The sequence below is a fragment of the Paramormyrops kingsleyae genome, chromosome 5 (assembly GCF_048594095.1).
Source record: "Paramormyrops kingsleyae isolate MSU_618 chromosome 5, PKINGS_0.4, whole genome shotgun sequence".
NCBI lineage: Eukaryota > Metazoa > Chordata > Actinopteri > Osteoglossiformes > Mormyridae > Paramormyrops > Paramormyrops kingsleyae.
Window position 1 is genome coordinate 23395785 of NC_132801.1, and position 21344 is coordinate 23417128.

The 21344-nt window shown below is 54.1% G+C and overlaps 1 protein-coding gene across 1 annotated transcript in view; it reads right to left on the reverse strand.

Annotated features, from left to right (window-relative positions):
• The window catches only part of raraa (retinoic acid receptor, alpha a), a 59831-nt gene that overhangs the window by 37718 nt on the left and 769 nt on the right, over positions 1-21344 (reverse strand). The window lies entirely within an intron of this gene.

A 21344-nucleotide genomic window follows, 5' to 3' on the forward strand; every position in this document is an offset into this window, starting at 1 on the left:
GCGTTTATTACTGCTTACCTTTCCTATCACTGGTGTTAAGAAGCAGTAAGGAACTAACACCGACAGCAGCCCCACCAATCAAAGGGGTAGCAAACAGCTCTGTGTGGGCATCAGGAAGCGAAGGTGACCCGTGAAGGGCACCCAGCCTTTGGGACATCCGGCAGCACGACCATGCATGCAGACACACACACACACACACACACACACACACGCGCACACACACACACACACACACACACACACACACAGGGAGGAGCCAGAGTGTGCCCATCTCCACCGTCTCCACAATGCATCATGCCTCCCTATTAGTACCTTCATCATTGCCTGGGCACTTGCCAGGAGCAGAAGGGAACATTTCCTCGGAGGGTGATATATGCACAGTTTGTCTGCTAGGGAGAAAACAGGCTGAAGGGGTGATTTCATTAGCATTAAATTAATTCCAGTCTGGCTATTATTATGCCTCCCGGTCTTCATATTAGACGTGTAAATGGGCACCGGGTGCCCATGTGTTTGTGAACCAATCAGAGTGTGCTCCCCCCCCCCCCCAACCGCTGCCGCTGCCCACCATCCAATGACCCGCCATTCTGGGGGCCATACCCGCCTCAGCTTGGAGTTCCTCCACGTCCAACCCGGACCTTTGAAGACACCTCAGGGTTCGGTTTCCTTCTGAGAAACAGATTTATGGTCATTACATAATCCTGTGCCTGCTTACATGTTATCTGCCACAGCCACACATTTTCTAAGAGAAATGGGCAGTTAAACTCTCCTCAGCCGTGCCAAGCAGGAGTGAGGGGGGGGGGGGTCACAAATGGAGTTCTTTGTTTTACTTAGAAGAGTATCTGAAGGATCAGCATGTCACATCGCAGCACCTGAGCAGGTGAGGGAGTGGCAGCACATGAGAGCGAGCAGGCCAACAGGCCAACAGGCGACCGCCTTCTTATCACCTTTCTGAAAGCTTCCAGATCTGATGGGAACGTAAACACTTTGGATTAGGGTTTATAATCCTCTCCCACCCCCCCCAGCCTCCGCCACCACTCCCATACACAGAGCTGCCTGCCTGATGATGGCAGATCACCTGAGTGTAGTCGCTTCCAGGCCTGCACCCCCAAGAGATTCCCACCTTGGAACATTCCACATCCACATTCCTCCCCCCGGATCACCTGACTCCGCCCCTTTCAGGCCTGTTCTTTCTACCTGCCTAACATCTGTGTTATTAGCCCCCACACCACCACCATGTATATTTACACAGCTGTTTTTCCTCAGCCGGCCCAAAACAGCGGCCCGTCTCCCTGGCGACCACTGGACTTGGCGCAGTCGCTGTATAGAGGAGAGCTGGAAAACCGGACAGTGGACCCGGTTGTGTGGCTTGAGCCACAGGCTCAGGTTGAGGGTTCCTCTCAAGAATAATACAACAGGATAAGGGACACCCCCTGATGTACCGAGGGAGGATTTCCCAAAGGTGTGCGACACTGGAGCCCTCTGATGAAAGTCCACCTCGCTGTCACTTTAAGGTGAAGTTCCCTTTAAGAGCAAAACAATGAGGCTTTTTTTGTCAGGCCCAGGGCCAGCAGCTGCTGTTAAGAGTAACGCTGAGACATTCACTACAAACAAACACCGCCAGCCAACAGCCGTGTCACTGGCGATTCCCATGGTAACCCATAAAACAGCTGTAATGGAAACACGCCGGGGTGACTGAAGCCATCCAGCATGAACAAAACCAATGAGATGCTTGGAGAACATATGAAAATGTGGAGCATGGCACAGACGTGGTCCCACAGGGACCCAGGACAGACCGGCGGACAGAGTCTCATGGGAGCAGCACCCATATCGGTCAGGGAGGGGCCCATGTGCAGATCCAGCCTGACAGACTTGCGGCCTAGTTAGCGGCCGAGCAAAGTGATTCGCTGGGGTGCTGATGCTGTATCCAGCTCCATGACAAGCTGCCGGGTGTGTGGGGCAATGCTGGGCACATCAGGTGGGACGGGGGCAGCACACTTCAAGCAAACAGGCATGGGGGGCTCATAACTTAATGCGTCTCTGGGAGGCGGAGGGAATCTGCCTTAAAAGTAGCAGGGAGCCGTGAGCGAACCAGGGGTGTCTCACACACGGAGGGGGGGGGAGGGGGGCAGGTCTGAGGTTAGGAGGGACTCCACGGGGGAAGGGGATGGGAGGGGTCGAGGGAGATCCTGGCCACTGATGAGAAATGTAAAAATGTGCAGAGGCGGTTCAAATGTTAATGGAACATCTGAAATCCCTGCTTAGCCAGCAGTGCGGGGAACAAAAGGCGCGGAGAGTAGCTGCGTGCAGAGCCCAAACGTGACAAATGCCGCTGGGCGGGGGTCAGGCTCCCCCATCCCACTCCCAAAAAAGAAGGGGGGGGGGGGGGTTAATGGAACGGATAACTCTGGCCAGCCTCATTAAACACAAGGGGACACTGATGGGGGGGGGGGGGGGGGGGGGTGTTCATCAGCATTTCAAAAGGACAGGCTGGCTAGAAAGATAGCATATCCATCCATCCATCCATCCATCCTCACCCCCCACCCCCATTCTCGGAGACCCAGCTTCATCTGGGAAGCTCTCAAACTGAGTGCAGATCCATCCTCGCAGCCCGAGATGATCTGTTTATTTAAAGGGAGTTTATTCGACCTCTTACATCAGGATCCCAGAGGTTTTAAACAATCCAAAGACTAGCTCAAGGGTCACAGGTGACCTAAACTAAACCCTCTCTGGAGAGTCAGTATTTATCTAGAAGTAAAACTTGTTCAAGCTGTAAACGACGGGATTTAATACATAAGATACCCATCCCTGAGCACATCACTGCCCTCTTTACATCTATAATAAACTGAAGCGTGGATTAATCGTGGCTGGGACTGCTGCATCTGGGTCCCCTGCTTCACACATCAATGCTGCAGATGCCTGCGTGCCGAGTATCAATCACGCCGCTCTGATGTAGAGAGAAGAGCCGCTTATCTAAAGGCTGCGCGAGCACCGCGGGTGGCTGCGGACTTTGAAATGCAACGGGGTGCAGCTGGCCCACAATGCACCAGTAAACAGCCCATTAACTCAGCTTGAAGCTCTGATAGCAGGGGTCAGAATTAAAGGTTAGCCTGCACCTCCGACACCGAAATTTCCATTTAAATTACCAGAAAGGGAGCAGCAACGGCCATGCCTTCGTTTGGCGCGGAGATTCACTTATCCTGATCTGAGGATTAATAAGCAGAGAGAAAGAGGGCCTCTGCCCCTTTAACAAATGAGGTGATCGGGACCGGCGTGTAGAGGCGGCGGCGGTAGCGGACTGGCCCGTACATTCTCCTGCTCTCGGCACAGGAGATGCAGCACTTGTTGAGTTTTGCAAAGTGAGCAGAGAGGGAGGGAGGGAGGGGGGACACATTAACCCAGCCAGCCCAGCCGTTCCCCTCTCTGGCTCCTGGGCTCAGCAGAAAAGGCCCTGACAATATTTAACCGGGGGCGCGCTCATCAATCTGGGGGCTTCACCTTCCCCTCTCACCCCGGGCCTGCCCATTGGGACTGCCCCATGTGTTCTCATTCTCCTCCCCCCATTCAATTTTCCAGCTTTTGTTGAGCCCAACATGCCCCGTTCCCAGCTAACCCCCCCCCCTTTCACTTTGGCCTGAAGTAACATCACAGGTTGCAGCCTCTGTGAGCGCCGTCCGTAGCGACGGGCTCCCATTCGCTCCTGAGAATTGAGAGAGAGATCATTCATCCACTCATGCTTCTGCTGTGGCTCGACATGCCGCCTTGACACAAAAGTGCCATCGCCCTGACCTCACTGACCCCCCCCCCCCCCCATCCGTTTTCTGAGATAGGGTGGGGTGCCCCCCTGAGGGCAGTGACCATGTGCAAGCTTTCATCTGCAGGACCCCACGGGTGCTAGTCATAGGTGTCCAAATCAGCCCAAGGAGGGGGGGGGGGGGGGCAGCTGCAAGGCCACTCAACTGAAAAAGACCCGGGTTTAAATATGCATTTGTGAGCATACAGGTAGATAACCCAGATCAGGCTATTTGCAGAACAGCTACATAACCCATCTGCTGATGTCTAATCCTACTGGGTGGCTTGGCCTGCACTCCCCAAGCAAAACGGGCCACAAATTAGCGCCACCTGGTGCCAGATCACAGCTGGAGGACTCCGGACCAAACAGGAGTAGATCCGCTGTCATCATTCCGGTGAGTGTCATGGTGCTATGCAGGCACACAAGCGCAGGGCACTTCAATCATCCCGCGCAGACAAAGCCATTAAGGCTGAGGAAAACACCATTTTAACAGCATCTGACAGGCACATTTTCATGTTACTACGGGTGTAACGTTCACTGTTTCAGAAGAACGAGAGTGACTGTAAATGAAATTCCTTCAGTGTGAATCACTGCCCTGGAGAGAGAGACGCATTAAATGTGAAGCGGAGATTTACAACCACTGTCCATCGACGGCTGAGAACATGCGACCACTTAGTCCCAAATAAAACAGTGAAGCACTTTCATCTATACATTATTTATATATTCGACTGCTTTCCGTATTTATTCAATATATATAAATGCTGTACAGGTGCTGTGGGATTTACATGATCTCGGGTAGGATTACAGGCAAAACACTATTACGGGCCGACGCTTTGTAAATCATATTAACACATTTAAAAAATGTCTTTAAGCACTTCCGGAACAAAAAATTACAGCCACAACCTTTAAATTTTAAGTCAAATATTTGTGCACTGCCAATAAATTAAAAGGGCAATTAAAAATAAATTTTGGTCGACGGTGTGGCACCCTCCGAAAAAGTGGGTGGGGGTTCAGGGATACTCAAAGCCCCTTCAATCAATTAACAACTTAATGCTTCCCGCCCTTGTCAGAAAAGGCAACATATCCGGCTATAAACTGAGAGTTTGTGGTGATATAAAAACAGGAGAGATACGGTGTAGAAAGCAAAGGCAGGCCCCCCGAGCCCAGTGAGAGCAGGAAGCGGCATGGCACACAGCGAACGGACAGGAATAAACAGGCCGACCCCTGCCCCACTTGGCTGGGCCCCGTCCTTTTCCACCCCCACCAGATCCCATCTCTGATATGGTCCCGATTCCCAGAACAGGCAGAGCGGGTGACTGAAGCTCTCATAGCCCATGGGCTACAGTGCCACATCGCCGTGGGTACTGCTGGCCAGGCCACTGAGCGCCACGCTGCCCTGGCTGAGGGGCGGGCGGGGCTCATTAGGAGCCGTGCCGGCTGGCAAGGCGGGGGCCGCAATACGACCTCTGAATAATTCATAGCGCCTTTCACGCGGAGACGAGACCGGGGAAGAGTGAACAGGAGCGAGTCATCAGATGCCACCCGTCCTTCTCTTCTTACAAACCCCCCCCCCCCCTTCCGCCATACCAAGGAGTGGCGGATTCCATTAGACAGCTGTGCGTCTCTCTCTCTCTCTCGCTCACACACACACACACACATATATACAGATACACACATGCACAGAGGTAAGCGTGAAACCCACACCAACAGCACCAGGAACACATACATAAAGGCAAGCCTGTGTGTCCCCGCACACACACCCAAAGAGTCGCCCTTCCCTGGGGTCCTCGTGGCCCCGCCGGCGTACAGTTAATCTGCCAGCTCTGCTTGGGCACGTGTCAGACAGCTGGGGCCTGTGTCCCCCAGACCCCGCACTCAATATGGATAGACACCTCCAAAATCAGGGGTCAAGTGCAGGAAATATGCATCCGGGGGAGGCTGTGACCATGCCATTGATCGCAGCCCATCAAGAACTCACCCACCCCAGCCCCAGTCCCAGCCCCAGCCCACTGAGCAGACACTGGGAGTGAGGGTCAGAGGCAGCTGTTCATGCCTGCGCACATATACACACAGGTAAAAGCGCAGACCGGCACCCGTGTGCACACACAAGAATAGGTGCAGACCAGCGCGCACGCGCACACACACACACACACAGGTGTAGACTCAGATCGGCATGCACACACAGGTACATGTGCAGACCGCCTCGCGCACACAGGTATATGTTCAGACCGCCTCGCACACACACACACCATTTCAAGCAGGTTGGGTCAGCTCCCCCCTTAGATGATGTCACCACGTTCTGCTTGCAGATTCGGTTACTTTTGTTTCCATGTGTCAGTGCCTCGCTGACTAGTCAATAAAGCCGCAGTACAGACAGATGCGTCATGTAATTAACCTCGTGCATAATTAACACACATACTCCTGCCCTGCCTCGCGTGGATGCGGCGCTGAACATGCCCCCACCCCCCGTGCAGGTACCTGTGCCATGCGACCACTCAAGAGCAGGGAGGGCACCCCAACACGTGCTCGAGTCAGGCTTCGAGGGCGTCAAGCCAAGGACCAAGACGGGGATAAGGCCACAGAGACGACAGGAATCTGCAACCGGGGGTGGGGGCTATAAGGTGAGCGGGGGGGGGTGGCAGAGTTGTGGCCCACGGACTTTAAGGGGCTCCCTGTATTTGTGTGCTGGGAGCCCCCCCCCAGCAGCACCAGCATGCACGTTTTTATTAGTGTGATTTACACCCCCGGCCCCCCCCCCCAGTGCTGCTGGACCCTCGTAAAATGTCTGGGGCTTATTGTGTCTGCGTGAGAGGCAGATGTCTGCACATCCTGGGCAGGGGAGCGGAGGTCTGAGGAGGTGCAGGGAGGTTTGTGAGAGTCTGAGGAGGTGCATGGAAGTACGGGAGTCAGGAGTCTCTCTCCATAATAGTGTTACCTAGGGTGGCGCTGCCAGGGTGGCCTGCGCTAAAACTGGCACAAAGCCGAGTGCCACATTCACTGCAGCGCCAAAGAGATGCCCATCTCTCCTGCTCCGGCTGCTTCCAGGCTTTCCGTCCCTCGCCTGCCCTTTGGAGAATCGCTTCTCTCTCTCTCTCTCTCTCTATCGCCATGCAGTTGCTAGTCCCTTTTCAAACATGGAACAAGGAATGGAACCCCCTGTTTCTTTGTCTTATCTTTAATATCCCCTCACAGCGCATGCAGGCCCATTGCACGGTATGTTTCCTGCCATGATAGCCTCGGTCACCATTGTGCATTTTGACGCAGGCAATCGCACGGTCACCATAGTTGTGTCCCTTGACCCAAACAAACTGTGTCTGACTGCAGGGACCCCAACCCCAGTCCAGCCCACCGGGTTTATGGCCCGTCTGCCTTCCTGCACCGTCAGTCCCTCTCGTTTGCCTAATTGATCTTTATTAGTTCCTGTTAAGAGTCTCCTGGGGTAACACAGCTGGGGAAAGGGTTGGATTTAACTATGAATCAATTACCTCTCAGTGACATCACCTGACCTCAATCAAAATGATGCCAATTTTAAAACTGTATGTAATAAAGAAATGGACAGTTCAGGCAGGAATGAAAGAGTGCCCAAAGGTACGAATATTCCTCCAACTCTCATAACTGCTTATCCAGTAAAGAAGTGCCATGAGCCCAGAGCGCCAATTTCTGGACTGTGGGAGGAAACTGGAGCCCCCAGAGAAAACATGAACACAGGGAGAACATGCAAATTCACATGTACACAGCAGGGGCAGGAACTAAACTGCCCACAGCCCTGGAGGTGTGAGGCTACAGTACTAGCCACTGAGCCACTTACAGTAGTGGTTAAATTTGTAAAAAGGGTGCGTCACACTTTCTTAAAACAAACGCAGTGTGGCCAACCGAACACATTCCCTGGGTTTGCCACCTGATCACTTGCAGCAGTTTGTCTTCGTTCTCCAATCCGATTACAGAAATATGGTGTGAAATGATTTCTGGAGCGAATCTCCACAAGGTGAGAAGCACCCCAGTAGGCAGGGGGTTAACAGTCCATGGAAATGGGGAACAGCGCCACCTAGTGGCATAAGGCTGCAAGATGACTGCAGGCCCCAGTCTCACTGGAGTGAGTCACTCTTGCAGCTATACCAGTATTTTCAGCACGTGTCCCACAGACCAGTCATTTAAGCTCCTGCCCTTTGTAACGGCAGGGCTGAGACCTCCGTCAGGCGGATGCCCACCCTACTCCCCAGCAGGGGTGGATTTTGGTGCACCCCTCTTATGTGAGCTGCCAAAAAGCTTCTGCGTGATGTGGCCCAGTTTCCTCCAATAGCAGCTCAGTCTGAAATGTCTAAAACAGAGCAGGAACGTGTGTACTCAGACACACACATGCAAGCAGGCAGAAACAGACAGACACACTCACACACAAACACACACACACACACACAGAGGCAGGAAGGCAGGCATGCACGCACACACACACACGCGCAAAGACAGACAGACAGGCAGACACAGAGTGTCACTCACACAGACACTGCTGCTGAAGCACAGTGTCAGACATGGGCAGGCGGACAGACAGACGTACCCATACCCACCCACAACCCCCCTGGCTCAGACAGTCCATGTCACTCAGCCATACATGGTTCTGGTTCAGCCTCATCCCCAGCCTGTTACAGTGAGGTACAGAGCCCACTGCGCCCCCCACCAGCCCCACCAGCCTGCCATCATGCGTTGTCCTGCATTTTCTTTCTGCCCTCCTGGCTGGGGGGGGGGGGGGGTGTATGCTATGCTATGAATATTTCCCTCTTTGCTGTGTTCTCACCATCAAAAAGACAGGATGTAATTAGCCTCTGAGATATCGGGGCTGTACTGACCCCACCCCCCAACTACTGGGCTCACATCTCGTTGCAGAAGCTTGGCTTTTCCGCACCGAAACACTTGTCATTCCAGTGTGTGTCAGTGAATAAGTGTGTGTGTGTGTGTGTGAGTATGTGTGTCAGTAAGTGTGTGTCTGTGTCTATGTGTGTGTGTGTGTGTGTGTGTGTGTGAGTGAGCCTGTGTCAGTAAGCATATCGGTAAATGTGTGTATGTGTGTGTCAGTAAGCATATCGATAAGTGGTTGTGTGTGTGTGTGTGTGATTGAGCCTGTAAGCATGTGCGTGTATCAGTGAGCCTGTCAATAAGTGTGTGCATGTGTCAGTGAGCCTGTCAGTAAGCGTGCATGTGTCAGTGAGCCTGTCAGTAAGCGTGCATGTGTCAGTGAGCCTGTAAGCAAGCGTGCGTGTGTCAGTGAGCCTGTCAGTAAGCGTGTGTGTGTGTATGTGTGTGTCAGTGAGCCTGTCAGTAAGCGTGTGTGTGTGTATGTGTGTGTCAGTGAGCCTGTCAGAAAGCGTGCATGTGTCAGTGAGCCTGTAAGCAAGCGTGCGTGTGTCAGTGAGTGTCAGTAAGTGTGCGTGTGTCAGTGAGCCTGTCAGTAAGCGTGTGTGTGTGTGTATGTGTGTGTCAGTGAGCCTGTCAGTAAGTGTGCATGTGTCAGTGAGCCTGTCAGTAAGCGTGCACGTGTGTCAGTGAGCCTGTCAGTAAGCGTGCGCGTGTGTCAGTGAGCCTGTCAGTAAGCGTGCGTGTGTGTGTCAGTGAGCCTGTCAGTAAGCGTGCGTGCGTGTGTCAGTGAGCCTGTCAGTAAGCGTGTGTGTGTCAGTGAGCCTGTCAGTAAACGTGCGTGTGTCAGTGAGCCTGTCAGTAAGCGTGCGTGTGTCAGTGAGCCTGTCAGTAAGCGTGCGTGTGTCAGTGAGCCTGTCAGTAAGCGTGCGTGTGTGTGTCAGTGAGCCTGTCAGTAAGCGTGCGTGTGTCAGTGAGCCTGTCAGTAAACGTGCGTGTGTCAGTGAGCCTGTCAGTAAGCGTGCGTGTGTCAGTGAGCCTGTCAGTAAGCGTGTGTGTGTCAGTGAGCCTGTCAGTAAGTGTGCGTGTGTCAGTGAGCCTGTCAGTAAGCGTGTCTGTGTCAGTGAGCCTGTCAGTAAGCGTGTCTGTGTCAGTGAGCCTGTCAGTAAGCGTGCGCGTGTGTCAGAGAGCCTGTCAGTAAGTGTGTGTGTGTCAATGAGCCTGTCAGTAAGCGTGTGTGTGTCAGTGAGCCTGTCAGTAAGCGTGTGTGTGTCAGTAAGCCTGTCAGTAAGTGTGCGTGTGTCAGTGAGCCTGTCAGTGAGCCTGTCAGTGGCACTCGCTTGCCAGCCCACACCTGTCAGTCCTGTAGTTTCCTCCGCTTCCTCTCACCCCCCGTCACTTCCCTCCACAGACTGACTGATGTGTTATTTTAATCAACTGCCTGCGGCATTAATTATTTACAATGTTAGTGAATTAGGAAGCGAGATGGGGACAAGGATGGGAGGATGGGTGGCTGATTAAGAGGATTACTCAATGGACCTGGGGGTTAGGGGACAAGGCTGGAACTATGGGAGTTTGTCCCAGCAGGAAAAAGTGAGGACGGGGGGGATCACATGAGGGGAAAGGTACTGGACTCACTTTCCCGAAATGAGGTCCGTCAGCAAGCCACAGTCACCGCTGCCAGCCGTCCTGGGTGCACAAACCAGGAAGGGCCCTCCTGCCTCTGAGATCACGTCAGCATATGCTGCCCTCCCCACTCTAAAAGTCCGTCGCCCCCAATTCGGCGCTCGCCTGAAAGAGGCTGCCGGCCAGATCCAGGTACGGTGAGACACCGGCCCAACAAATGATTCCCAGTGGGGAATGTCTGGCGTGTCCCAAACAACAGAGTCACTCCCATGTGCCACCTCCACTCAGTCCCCCTGCCTCTAGGAGGGTGAGGAGGTGGATGAGGACGGTGTATGGTAATGGGCTGAAAGAGAAAGATGGGAACATAAGCTGGGGGGGCATGTAAACACACACAGACAGGAGCTCAGTTACCCCTCCCCCCCAATCATTCTCAGCTTTCACCTACAATGCCTTTCTTTCAGTCAGCCACCTGCCTCCATTCTGTGGCGGTGAAGATAATGGGTGTTTATCAATACATGTACTTGACCTTTCTTGTGTTCTTGCGTACCCGTTTGACGTCATGTTCCATTGCCAAAGTACAGTTCCAATACTCACGAATGCAAGTAGAGGACGGATGTTGTTCTTGCTCAGCCCCAAATATCAAGGATGCATCAGGTGCATCCTCACTGACGAGAACAATCCCATGATTCACTGTGTCCTGAGTTCATTCTTGGGAGGCTAGTTAGCAAGACCGGTCTTGCTGAGAGTACAGGTATGTCCTGTTATTTATAAGCACCCAATTCTTAGGCTTCATGTTGGCTGTTCAGCAGCGTCTCTGACTAATTCCTGGGATAGAAATGACAAGCCCAGTGTCGAAGCCAAAAGCCATCAGCTCCATGAGAAGTGGCCCCCGCCAGTGCCCCCCCTGGCCGCAGCAGTCACATGGTAACACAGGTCTACAGACCCATAATTAGCGAGGCTCCTCGGGTGTAAATTACAGGACACTGAACGGCACTGCAGGTCAGGGGGCCACCCTGGATTATCCATCTCCAATATGGTCGAGGTCCACAGCATGAGAGATATAATGGGGGGGGGGGAATGGGGGGGTGGTGATGTCATGATGGGGGCGAGACCTGGAGCCTAAATGCAGGCAGCCCATCATGAGCATGTGCGTTCCCACATACACCTCATTACCATAGTCATTAGCCCCATTTGAATAAGCTGTCAGCTTTGGAGTGTGTGCTAATTCTCAGCTGGGTGGGGGGGCGGCCGGGGGTTTGTCAGCCCACCGGCGAAGCAGCCGGATCTGGGCCGCAGCCTGGGGTTTCTCCATCTCGCATAAGCTGGGTGCCTCCACTCGGCTCCATGTCTGATGCGGGCTGGAGGAGATTTGCTTCCCAAAACCTCCTAAATGGAGCTGACAGCTAATGTCCTCTGCCGGCAGAGCAGAGCAGGCCGAGCCGGCTGGAGAATGTCTCTCTCGCGGTGACAGCCAGGCTGACGCTCATTCACACGGCTGCACAGGCACGCGCACCACACATATGCATACAGGCACACGCATGTAATACAGAACACAGCACATACATATGTGTTTGCACTTACACTCAACTCACAGTGAGATACTCAGTAGCATACACATATTCAAATTCTCAGTCTCAAGAAGTGATCAAAAAGTTATTTTTAGATTATCTTATGAAGTGCGTGTGTGTGTATATATATATACACACACACACACACACACACACACACACGTACACATACTGCGTGTTTAAAGAGTACTTCAATTTTTCTAAACATAACATGTAAATGATGTGATAAGCCATTTTGATGCAAGTTATATTCTTGCTTATCCCTTCGTAATGTCCTCATGAAAATTTATTAAATTATCAAGTTATTCACTGATTGCTTCTTACACACGTCTTAACTCTAGCAGAGTCTAGCTAGTAAGTGAAATTTCGGCTGCAGATACACAAGCAAACTAAATCGAAATATCCACTCAAGAAATACAAGTTTGGTAAGAGCTGCTAATGATAACTGACATTAAAGAAGATGAAAAATCATGACTACTTTTAGTGTGAAACTGACCTTTTATTAAACCATTCACTTTGGATTTGGATTCACTTTTACAAAATTTTGGGACATCAAGAAGAAAAGGTTAATGTTGAAGGAGGCAAAGCTCCGGCAAGGTGCGATATGGACATAAGGAGGCGGAGCTGCAGTACGGCAAGGTGCGATATGGACATAAGGAGGCGGAGCTGGGCTCCGGCAAGGTGCGATATGGACATAAGGAGGCGGAGCTGGGCTCCGGCAAGGTGCGATATGGACATAAGGAGGCGGAGCTGGGCTCCGGCAAGGTGCGATATGGACATAAGGAGGCGGAGCTGCAGTACGGCAAGGTGCGATATGGACATAAGGAGGCGGAGCTGGGCTCCGGCAAGGTGCGATATGGACATAAGGAGGCGGAGCTGCAGTACGGCAAGGTGCGATATGGACATAAGGAGGCGGAGCTGGGCTCCGTCTATAATTACACCCTATGTATACCTGCTAGTTAGCGCAAGCTGTGCATCTTCAGCCCACGAATCATGTGACTGCAACAGGATATACAGAGCACCCATGGGAGCAGTGTAGCTCAGCAGGATTGGGGTCCGTGTGCTTCGATGCACCTTGCACAAGTCGCAGATTTAGTACGGCTTACGCGGATGGAGCTAAAAGTTCCGCAAACTGGTGGCGTGCAGTACGGTGTCTTTGAAGGGACAAACTGTCAAACTTTGGAGGTGCCACCTGCTACCCCGTAGGGAAGCCTAATAAATGGGCCAATGAGTGTGTGTAAGCACTCACTGCATACAGCCGTCACAGTCTGAGAGACTCCATGTGGAGGTCAGGGGGCCCCCAGCGGCTGTCTCGCATTCCCCACCCTCACCCTTCCCCCTCTGCGAACATTACCCTCAGCCGGGCGATAAACACAGTCTGTCGGCCGTAAATTCAGCCTGGGTCTGACAGCCGCCCCAATAAAACAGTTTATTTTCTCTCTGCTCTGCGCTTTTTCCTGGGGACCCAGAGGAAGTGAGATCACAGCCGGGGAAGCTGGGCGGGGGGGGCACACTGCAGACAGCACTGCCACTCCTCCCCCCACCGTCACGCTAATTGAGTTTGTGACTGTGGCTGATCGATCGCTTCATTACTTTAATTAAAACGGTGTCAGGGGGCAAAGTACAACGCGATAAACGCGTTTAACGGGACCGGCGGGTCCAGGAAGGCTGCTCTGAGAGCCGAGGCGTGCGCTCGCCCCCCGTCAGCCCCCCCGCCACATGTCCAGGAGACGGATGCCCGCTGGACGGCGTCTTTAGCGGACGGTGCGCTTCCCCACGCGGGCAGCAGACTCTCATCAGCGCTTGTTCCGCTCAGCAACACGCGTCCCTCCCCCTCCTCTTTGTTCTCACTCCCAATTCAATTTAACTTCTATGATTCAATTTTCAGACTGCAGGCGCCTTACAGCCATGACAAGACAGTGCAGCCGTTGGGGGATTCCTAAGGAAGCTCCCCGCACGGCACGCACACAAAGGGCCAATCGTACGGCACAGGGTTTGGGAGAAGTGTGTTTGGCCTGACCAATACCAGAGATCAATCAACGTGTGTACACGTGACAGAGCCCACCCCCTCGTCCCGATTGGGCAGACAGACATCACTCATAGAGGCGGCTCCGGCCAACAATGAACACGTCAGATCCTTGGCTACTGGTCTGGAATGGAGCCCACATTGACATCGATCACCATCCCACCATCGATCCCCCCCTGAGCGACTGTGAAAACACTTTTTCCAGCTTTCTGACACAGGACAGAGACTAAGGTACGGGTGCGGTCATGGGTAGAGGGGTGCCGGGCCAGGGGCTGAGGGTGGGGGGGCACACCTGGTGCTCATTGTAGCCACACAGTAAATCAAGGCAGAAGAGAAAATCGCCTTGGTTTGGTTTGCGGTTTCGTTTTTCAATCAAATAAATCATTACCTCACAGAAAATAAATTCTGGGCTTTAATGATCCCCCCCAGCGTTTGAAGCTTTGAAGGAGTGAAGGCCTTTGAAGTCGACGTGGGGAGGACGGGGAGAGGAACTGCCTGGCAGGCTCCTGGAGGCATGGGGGGGCGGGGGCGGCAGGGGGCTCCATTCTTTTATGAAAGCGACGGCATCCCTGATTATGGCAGTTCTGCGTAAGAGGCCCGGAATACGCGGCCTGACTCACAGGCTGAGGACCCCCTCCACGGGACACTGGGGGGGGGGGGGGTACCGCAGACCCCTGAAGACACACACACCTCTATCTGCAACACCTGCTTTACCTGTCCACATGTTTTAACTGTAAATTGTGAGGGATGTGCGTGTGTGTGTGCGTGTGCGTGTGTGTGCGCGTGTGTGTGCGCGTGTGCGTGTGTGTGTGCGCGTGCGTGTGGGGCGACATGTTCAGCCATCTTCTGGAAGGAAAAAAATTAAAAATGGTGTCTTGTTTATGGAGATGAGTGTCCCGATTAAAGTCCTTAAAAAGACAGCGAGGGGTCTTTCCCAGAAGACAATTTTATCTTGGAAAATCCCTCAAAGCCTTTCAGGAAAAAAAAAAAAAAGTTTCTGCATTTTAAGATATTTACTATCGACTTTCATGCATTCTTGAGGCACTTCGGTGTTTGCATATATGCATAATTACAGGAAAATGGGGCCAAAGGAGCAGGCAGACAAGCCGCAGCTGTGTGAGCATGTTTATGTAACCATGTGAGCTTGTGTGTGTGGGTGTGTGGGACCTGGCTATGCGGGGGTCGGGCAGGCCATCGCAGAACACCCTGTCCGCATTAAAACACGTCCTCAGCAGAATCAGCTGCAGATGTGCGTGTGAGGGAGTCAGAGAGGGACTCAGACCCAGAAATAACTTGACTGGCATGTGCTTGGCCTCCCTGAGCCGGTCACTCGGGGAGCCGTCACGGTGCAAGGTGTGCCCCAGGGCAAAGCCAGAACGGACCGCTGACACAGACACTGCGGAGGGAGGGGCCTTAAATAAATCGATTGGCTGAAGCAGTACACAAATATCTCAGGACTATGAGGCAGTGAGCCAATGAGAGATAGGCACGATGCAGCAGAACCAATGGGAGACAGGCATGATGGGGCCAAGTCAATGAGAGACAGGCTCAACATTTGGGGCAGAGCCAGCTGGAGACGGGCATGATGGTGGCCTGCATGACACACACATGTGCATCTGCGGGGTCTTTTTTACCTGTGAACAGAGAAAGGCGCTGGGGGGGTGAGGCAAAAGCTTGAAGGGTCAATTAGCTCAGAGACCGAGAAACGGCACCGGCGAGGAGAAAGCAGAAACGTGCAAAGCGCTTCCACTCCTCTGCCACTTAGCATTGAAGAGCACCTCTTAATTAGCACTGAGAGTGGGGGGGTCACAGACCCCTACCCTCCCCCCCCCCCCCCCGAGCGTGCTAACGCGGGCAGCCAGCCTCCGGGGGCCACCGGCATGAAAAAGAGCAGGCGTGTTTGTTTGTGCGGCAGCCCCCCTCACTCCCCGCCCCCCCCCCTCGCTTCCGCCCGCCTGTTCCCGGAGCAACGGCACCGGCGGCCCATTCTTCCCTTGTGATGGGCTAATTTGGGCCAAAGAGCTTTGCCTGAATCAATTAGCTTCCAAGCCAACGTCTCTGTCATTCAGAGAAGCCTTTTAGCTGCTGAGAAATAAGCGCGCCCTTCATGCCCCCCCCCCCCTCACCGCTTTTGTAGGAGTTACACTTTCCATGCCCCCCACCCCCTAAATGGCCCTTAGTTAGCCGGTTAAGGCCAGCTTGCCAAATCCCAGGTCCACCCGCTGGCCCCCCTGGGCACTCGCAGCAAAGGGTGCCCATGAGGCGCACTGCCACACAGCCCCCCCCCCCAGGCCGGCCTCCTTTGTGCTACGAAGGCAGCAGAGTGCAGGTAAGCCAGCGAAGCTCAGCTGAGTGAAAGTGGCTCAGATCCATACACAAGCTGGGGGGCAGCAGCCTCATGCTCAGTGTGACATCCAACCCCCCCGCCGTCTAACAGCGCGCTCTGCAGGCTGGGCACAGGGAGCCGCCTGTGGGCCTCGGTCACCGTCACACACGCGGCCCTCAGCTGTGAGGGGTGCCCAGATCCAACACGAGCACGAGAGAAGGGGGGGCGAGGGGGCACAAAAGGTCAGGGGCAGGTGGGTCAGCAGCGGGCAGTGCTGGGGAGCAACTGCTCACGCCGCCATGCACATCCTCCTCCGCGTCCTCCCTGGGTCACAGTGCGCGTGAGTGTACACATACACACACGTACACACACACGTACACATGCACGCACACGCACGCACGCACGCGCACACACACACACACACACACACACACACACACACAGGAAGCATAGCGACACTCGCTTACAGTCTTTCTCTCTGACAGTCTCTTGTATGAAAGGTGTTTCTTGCTAGTGGGTGGGGCTACTGAGGGGGGCAGAGCACGGTGTGCTTGGGTGGGACGCAGTGGTATAGCATGACCGGCGGCCCCTCCGAGCCACCTGGCCAATAGGGGCAGCCAGGAGCAGGCACACAAGGTGGTAGAAACAGTAAACCGCCCCTTATATGTAGTAACTAGCGGGACCTCCTGTATTGGCAAGAACTTCTTCTATAGGCTTCCTGTCGCTGCTGATCAGAGCTGCACAGGCTCAGGGGACATTCTGTCATGCTATACAAAACCGCTTCAGTTCATGTATATTTCTAGTACATTTTGCTTGTACTGCTTCAGATCATTTCAATGGGATTGAGGTCAGAACCCTGATTTGGCCATTGCAAAATACAGAGTTTCTTCTGTTTGAGTCGTTCTGCTGTTGATTTACCCCTGTGCTTTGGATTGTGGTCAATGACCCGCCTTGTGCTGCGCTTTAGATCACAGACGGTTGCCCTGACATTCGGCTGCACAATTCCCTGATAAAACTTTTCATTGCTCCCTCAAAGACTGCAAGCCTTCCAGACCCCAGAGCAAGGATACAGCCTCAGACCATGATCCTCTGGTTTGTATTATATATGCATATATATGTGTGTGTGTGTGTGTATTATGCTTCCTAGCTCAGGTGAGGTTCAGTTGTCATTCTGCCATGTTGTCATTCTCCAAACATAAGGCTGCATACATTTACCAAAGTACTACATTGCTCCAGTAGTGCAGTGGAACATCTAGGACAGTGTTTCCCAATCGGGTCCTCAGGGAGCCCCAGACAGTCCACGTTCTTGCTCCTTCCTACCACCACCCTCCCAGGGAGCAGCTCTGCCGCGTCGTCTGGTGCCGACCTGCATGTTATTTTCAGGGACAGGGGGAGTTGGTGGGTTTGGATAATAGAACCTTGCAGGATGATCCGAAGCCAGAGGCCCAGAATGCAGCTGTGCGTCGGCATGACGCCAGGGAGAGACGTGGGAACAGAAAGATGTCAGACCCAAGGAAGCCGTGAACAGGGGGCCAAGAGGGAGGGGCCGGCCCATGGCGGCCTGGCAGAGGGAGCTTAGGGGGAGGTGGCACTGGCACAAGCCCATCATCAGCACTGAGCCCCGGGGCAGCCCGGCCCCGCCCCCTCAGTACAGGGTCACCTCGCTGCGTCACTCAGGATCGCCAGCGTGAAATCGGGCAGAAATTCCAAAAAAAAGACTCCCGTCAGCAGAAAGCTACCCAGGGACACGCCGACATTTAATGGCACTCGTCCCCTCCGTCGGCAGGAGGCAGGGTTTCCGAGTGAGGTCACGCTTTCGGTACTGCATAAATTGCCCGAATTAAATCATTTCAATATTTTGAGATTCTTCTTAAATCCACAGGAGCAAACAAGCACAGAGCTGCCAGAGATTAATCCCATCAAAGACGATGACAGATGAAGAGTGACTCTTCAGGTTGCATCTCTGACAGGCTTCCGGCACGGTCCGTGTGGCTGTAAGAGGTCACAGCTGTAAGGGGGCCCACGGACACTCCCTCCAAGCTGTCTGTACCTAAGGCTGGAGGGTAGCTATAGGTGTGCGGATGCCCCGTGTATTTGCAGGTGCAGTTCGGGCGCCGTAATCACTGGGGAGACCCTCTGCCAAGATCACTGCCACCCCCCCCCCCCCCCAAATGCGCACGGGACAAGCACAGATCAACACTTCTGACAGCGCCCTGGATGGTGTGTGGATGGTGTGTACTGCCGGTCAGAGTGCGTCACAACACGGCAAATGCAGCAAGCAGCTACCCCTCCCTGGGCGACCCCAATGCCTACGCCCCCATCCGTAACCCCTGGCAGCCACAGTGGTCACAGGGGTGGAGTGTTCACTCTACGGACAGGGCACCGACCCAACGGGAAACGAGCCGTGAGAAGATGAACCGGCGCAAACCAGTCTGAAAACAAAGAGTGCGAGGGCACAGTGTGGGAGGGCCCAGTGTTGGCAGGGCGGGGTGGGGCTGCCGTGTGGGAGAGGCCGGCACTAGCGAGGCTGCTGTGTGTGAGCGCTGTAAGGAGGAGTGCTGTGTGTGAGCGCTGTATGGAGGAGCGCTGTATGGAGGAGCGCTGTGTGTGAGCGCTGTAAGGAGGAGCGCTGTGTGTGAGCGCTGTAAGGAGGAGCGCTGTGTGTGAGCGCTGTAAGGAGGAGCGCTATGTGTGAGCGCTGTAAGGAGGAGTGCTGTGTGTGAGCGCTGTAAGGAGGAGTGCTGTGTGTGAGCGCTGTAAGGAGGAGTGCTGTGTGTGAGCGCTGTAAGGAGGAGTGCTGTGTGTGAGCGCTGTAAGGAGGAGCGCTGTGTGTGAGCGCTGTAAGGAGGAGTGCTGTGTGTGAGCGCTGTAAGGAGGAGTGCTGCTCCAGCATCTGCACTGCGTACAGGCAGGAAATGTTTGCTCTGCAAAAGGGAAGGAACCCGGGCGGCCTGTGCAGTAAACATGGGGGGGGGAACTGGGGGTGGGGGCCACGGCGGCTGACTGACAGTCACACGTGGACCTGGAGCCATGTGGGGGGGGGGTGGGGGGGGGGGGGTGGGGGGGGGGGGGGGGGGAACGGACGGACGGACGGACACATACAAGGTGAAAGTAATAGCACTGAAAGCTTTTGAGGATCTGTGGGCATCGGCTCAGAGATCGTGGCTGCAGTGGACAGACCTGGAGTGCAGGGTGACTTGAAATGACCCAGTCAGAGGAGGACTCCCCCCCCCCCCCCAAAGAGCCAGGGAGTGGCGGGGATGTGAGCAGCCATAGAAGGGCAGCCCCGAGCAGCAGCGCATACGGAGAGCTCAGCTCCTGCCTTTCAGCACACAGCGACCCTCCCGGATTCCACGCGGAGCCAACTACCCCTGCAGCATGGCGGCTGGTGAACCAGCGAGACGGAGCTGTGCAGCGACAGCCTGACGTCATCTTCATAGGGGCAGTGGGTGGGGGGTATAACATATAAGCAGCCTGCTTATTCTGAGCCCCAGTTTCTTTAATAAATCCCCAGTCGTAACTCTACCAGCTAGTTAGATCAGGCTGGGTTGTACAACACACATTCAGTACAGCAGATTTATCAGCATTATGTAAGCAGGGGGCCATGCCACTTCCATTAAACATTGTCACCGTATCCCTTAATGAAGGCAGCTAACACCATGAACATGAAAATACTCACTTTTATTAGTGCTGGTAATCATATGATTTTGCTGGCATTATACGGTAAAGGGCACTGGCGGCGTACATCTGCAGGCACTCTGACTGGACGACTAACCGGCTAGAAGGACCCCAGTTCTGGGGAGAATGCTGGGTTCTGAGTGGGGCTTTATCAGCAGGCCCCACATGCCAACAGGAGATGAAAGCACGGTGTTGGGAGGGAGGTATGCACACACACGGTCACTGTGCCCCTGTAAGGCAGGAATCCCCCCGCATCACCTGGCTTGCCTCCGCCCCAATCTCTCATCCCACTTTAACGGAAAAGCGGCCACATAAGCCAGAGTTCAGGGGACAGCACAGGTGGGCAAGGTCTTATAACCAGGCCCCCGAACGAAAGAGGGCTTTTATCGGATAACCACATCCTGCAGAGTCAATCATTCGCTCACCACCCCGAAACGTCTGAAAGGGGCAGGCCACCCCCCCATGGGCCTTAAGCAAAGCTACAGGGGGCACTAATAATTGCGCTCACCCCTGAGGAAGCAGGACCTGCGACTGAGAGCGTCCTCCGAGGGGCGACGACAAATTCAAGAGCCGCGGGAGTCCCGGGGGAGCCCGGTGATACCAGACCATAATATGCCACGCAGGAAAGACCCTGCTGGTCACCTATTTAATTTCATTTCTGCTTTTCTGCACTCTTCCTCTTCTCCTGAAATGACATGGTTCCTCCCCCTCATGCAGGGGTAGGGAGGGGGGGGTCACGACGGCCGGCACTCTGCAGCAGGACTCGCATGGACCTCTGAAGAACTCACAGCTGGGGTTCTGGTCCTGCAAAACTACTGGGTTCCTCCAGGCTTCCCACGGTCAGCCAATGCACCTTTACAAAAACGTGGCTGCGGCTGCCGGTTGCGGAGGAGGCCCCGATCCAGCCGAATCATGAGCATTAATAATGAAGGTTCAGCAGACACTTCTCCTGCTTTATCTCGACTTCCATATATGTGGTAACTAGGTGCATCCATATAACCGCCTCAACCGGGCCAATGAGCAAATACCCAGGAAGCTCCAGACCGCCAACCTCAGCGCCCCCGCCGCACCCTTTCCCACCCCTGTCGCAGAGCGGCCAGGGATAGCAGCAGGCGCATGCAAACACGCGGCCTCCCAGCTGCGGAGTGAGCGCCGCATCGACCCTCTTGGTTCACGGGAGGACAAAGCTCAAATCCCCCAGGGCATTCTTGGTAAAAAACAAAAAAACTGCATTCCATCTCGCACAAGAGCATTCCTTTGGCCCGAGAAGCTCGGCACGGAATCGGACGGCTGCCTGGGCTTGGATCGCTGCTTGTGTTTCTGCATGTTACTCAGCCTCCTCTCTATTTTACAGGAGAATGTGCCCCTGCACACTCATGCCGTGTACCAAACACAAACAGAACACGTCGACTTCTATAACGGCCACAGTTTCGGTCTGCAAACATTTGAACACGGGAAGGTGATGTGGCCCAAACACAGGCCTCT